This window comes from Rhea americana, unplaced genomic scaffold, assembly GCF_003343005.1.
Source record: "Rhea americana isolate MKP2758 unplaced genomic scaffold, rheAme1 scaffold_696, whole genome shotgun sequence".
In the NCBI taxonomy this organism is placed as follows: domain Eukaryota; kingdom Metazoa; phylum Chordata; class Aves; order Rheiformes; family Rheidae; genus Rhea; species Rhea americana.
Genome location: NW_028186863.1, coordinates 33,548 through 37,502, shown reverse-complemented (window position 1 = coordinate 37,502; position 3,955 = coordinate 33,548).

The following is a 3,955-nucleotide window of genomic DNA, read 5'->3' as shown; positions in this document are numbered from 1 at the left end:
GCTGCCGCCCCAGCCCCGGCCTCCCCCTCGGCCCCGGGCTTTGGCCGGAGCCCGGCTCCGGGTGCAGCCCGGCCGTGTTCCCGCCCCGCTGGCCCGGCAAGGTTAAACTCGCGGAGAGGCTGAAATATTTGGGAGGGGAATGGAGAAGGGAAAGGAGAGAGAGAGAGAAAAAAAAAGTTCTATAAAAAGAACGTTTAAAAACACAAGTTAAAGAAAAAATACCAGGCGCGGAGTGCAGCTGCGGTTCTGGTTCCAGTTCCCAGGTGATGTCAGGCCTGGAGCGTCTCCAGCACCGGCCCCTCGGAGACGGTCTTTGTGGGTTCAGCACTGAGTGTTTTTCCTTCCTGAGACTCGGGGACACCTTCCTGTCTCAGAGAAAGCAGCCAAGAGCCGTTCCAAGGGTGTCCGAGCGCAGGAAGGGGAGAGGATGGGAGGGGAGCTGGAGCGAGGTGGCGCGGCCGGGGGCCGGGGGCCACCGCGGACCCCCGCGGACCCCCGTGCGGGGCCAAGGGGCTCCAGGCTCCCACCGCCGCCGGGCTCCCGTGCCTCTGAGTCAGGCTTCCCCTCTCACAGCACTGGGAGGGGCTGGAATGCACTGGGATCCGTGGCCTCGTCACTGGGACATGCTGGGATGTACTGGGATGCGTGGCCCTGCTACTGGGACATGCTGGGATACACTGGGACCCATGGCCCCAGTGCTGGGACATGCTGGGATACACTGGGACCCAGGACCCTGGCACCAGGACGTCTTGGATCCAAGGCCCCAGCACTAGGAYRTGCTGGGATGCACTGGGACCCCTGGACCCTGCCWCTGGGACATGCTGGGATRCACTGGGACCCAGGGCGCTGGCAGTGGGACATGGTGGGATGCACTGGAACCCAGTGCTCTGACACTGGGACATGCTGGGACCCATGGCCCTGGCTCTGGGAAACGATGGGGCACATGGGGACACGCAGCCCCCACACTGGGACRTGCTGGGGCCTGCTCCCGGGCACTGGGAGACGCTGGGACCCTCGTGCTCAGCCCTGGGAGGCGCTGGGAGCCGCAGCCCGGTGTTCGGACGCGCCGGGAGCCGGGCAGCGAGCGGCGGAGCCGCGCCGGGACCCTCCGCGCCCCCCGCGCGGGGGGCGGCGGGAGCCGTGCCGGGAGCCGGCCGGGGGCTTCCCGGGGGCGCGGGGGCTTCCCGGGAGCCGGCCGCTCCTTCCAGGGAAWCTCACCCCCTTTCATGTGCGGCGCGGGCGGTTTGCAGCGCCGCGGCCCCCCTGCCCGCCGCCGCCCCCCGAGGAAGCCCGGGGCAGGGATTCGGTGTCCGGGGATGTTTGGAGAATCTCACGGCTGTTTGTTGGGGTCTGGGACACATTAGACACGCTGAGAACAAGCCTCTCCCACCCACCCCGTCCCTGCCGGGACCGGCTCTCGCAGCTGCGCCGCGCTGTCAGCTCCATAAATCAAGCCCTGGGGGAAGGGAGGCCCCGCCGCCCGGGCGCTCGAGGCGAGCGCGGGGACCCGGCGGGCCCGGCCCCTTCCCCGCCGCCCGGGCCCTTCCTGGGGCAGAGCTGCCCGTGGGGGTGGGGGCCGCGGTGGCAGCGTGCGCCGGGGGGGGCTCTCCGCGTGGGACCCCCCGTGCACCCCGCCTTGGCACCCTCCTGCTCCAGCACCCCCGTGCACCCCGCCTCGGCACCCTCCTGCTCCAGCACCCCACTTCAGTGCCCTCCTGCTCCAGCACCCGTGTGCACCCCACCTCAGCACCCTCCTGCTCCAGCACCCTGCTGAGGTGCCCTCCTGCTCCAGCACCCGTGTGCACCCTGCCTCGGCACCCTCCTGCTCCAGCACCCTGCTGCAGCACCCTCCTGCTCCAGCACCTGTGTGCACCCCGCCTCGGCACCCTCCTGCTCCAGCACCCCACTTCAGTGCCCTCCTGCTCCAGCACCCGTGTGCATCCCGCCTTGGCAATCTCCTGCTCCAGCACCCTGCTGCAGCACCCTCCTGCTCCGGCACCCATGTGCATCCCGCCTTGGCACTCTCCTGCTCCAGCACCCTGCTGCAGCACCCTCCTGCTCCGACACCCATGTGCATCCCACCTAGGCACCCTCCTGCTCCAGCACCCTGCTGCAGTGCTCTCCTGCTCCAGTGCCCCACATGCATCCTGCCTTGGTGCCCTCCTGCTCCGGCACCCTGCATGCATCCCACCTTGGTGCCCTGCCACTCCAGCACCTGCACGCATCCTGCCTTGGCACGCGTGTGCATCCCGCCTCGGTGCCCTCCTCCTCCGGTACCCTCATGCATCTCACCTCAGCACCTGTGTGCATCCCACCTCGGTGTCTTCCCGCTCTGGCACCCGCATGCATCCCACCTCGGCACCCTCCCACTCCAGCACCTATGTGCATCCCACCTTGGCATCCTCTTGCTCCAGCACCCACGTGCATCCCACCTCCACGCCCTGCTGCTCTGGCACCTGCGTGCATCCCACCTCAGCACCCACATGCATCCTGCCTCGACGCCCTCCTGCTGCAGCACATGCATGCATGCCGCCTCGGCACCCTCCCGCTCTGGCACCCGTGTGCATCCCGCTTCGGTGCCCTCCTGCTCGAGCACCCCATGTGAATCCCACCTCRGCACCCACATGCATCCCGCCTTGGCRCCCTGCTGCTCTGGGGTCCGGCCAGGGAGCGTGGGGACAAGGGAGGGAGCCGCTGGCCGCCGGGCCGGGGCAGCAGGCAGGCACGAGCCCATCAGAAAAATAAGGTTTATTTTCCAAGCGGCTGCGTGTGAGCAGTCAGCGCCCGCGGGGCTGCGACACCTCCTCTCCCCGGAGCTCCATCGACGCCGGCCGCGCACGGGCTCTTTCCCGGCGCAGCCCCCAGCGCAGCCCGGCGGGGCGGCGGATTGGGGTCCCCGCGCCCCTGTCCCGGGAGGGCAGCGCAGCGGCCCGGCGCCTCGGCCCTGGGAGCATCCTCCCGCCCTGGTGCCGGCGCCGGTGCCGGCGTCGGTGCGGTCCCAGCCCGCGGCCCCCGGCTCTGCTCCCGCCGCCTCCGTGGGCCGGCGGGCAGCTCCCTCCCTCCCCGGTCCGGTCTCCGGAGCTGACGTGTCCCGGCTCCGGCCGACTCTGCCGCTGTCTCAGGCGGATGCTCGCGGGCCCCGGCTCACCTCCGCGACACTCGCAGGGGGGGCACCCCTCTCACCTTCAGGCAGTTGCCCCCCAGCTCCCTCCGGCCGCCCTGCGGAGAGAGGAGGGCAGAGCTGCGGGCACGGGCTGCACCGGGGCGCCTGGCGCGGGCTCCCGCCGCGCGGCACTGCAGTCCTACAAGCAGGCACGTCTGCACGGCCCAGTATAACCCAGCGCCGCCCAGTATAACCCAGCACTACTCTAGCCCAGTGCAGCCCAGTATAACCCAGCGCTGCTTGGCACAGCCCAGCACAGCCCCATATAACCCAGCACAGCCCAGTATAACTTAGCACAGGCCAGCACTGTCCAGCGCTGCAATGCACAGCTCAGCTCAGCACCACCCACCAGAGCCCAGCCTGGCCTGGCACAGCCCAGCCCAGCCCAGTACGGCCCAGCACAACCCAGTACAGCCCAACCCAGAGCAGAGAGGCCCTGCCCAGCTCCAGGCCATCGCCCTTGGCGGTCCTGGGAGCCGAGGGGCCGTGGCCCGGCCGGGTGCCGGTGCCCTTGGGCGCAGGGCCCTGGGCACGCAGCCCCCCCGGTGCCCGGGGAGCCCTGTCCCGCGGGGGGAGAGGAGGGGGGCAGCTCGGCTCCACCGTGGGGCAGCTCAGCAGGCGCCCAGGCCTCTCGCCCCGGGGGAGCGGGGAGGGGAGAGGAGCCCAAAGAGCAATTAAAAATGGAGAGGCGGAAAGTGAAAGAGCCCCGAGGGCTGGGGATGGAGCTCGGGACGGGGGGGGGGGACATGGTGCCTCCCCCTCCGCCACTGCTGCTGGGGACCGAGGAAGACG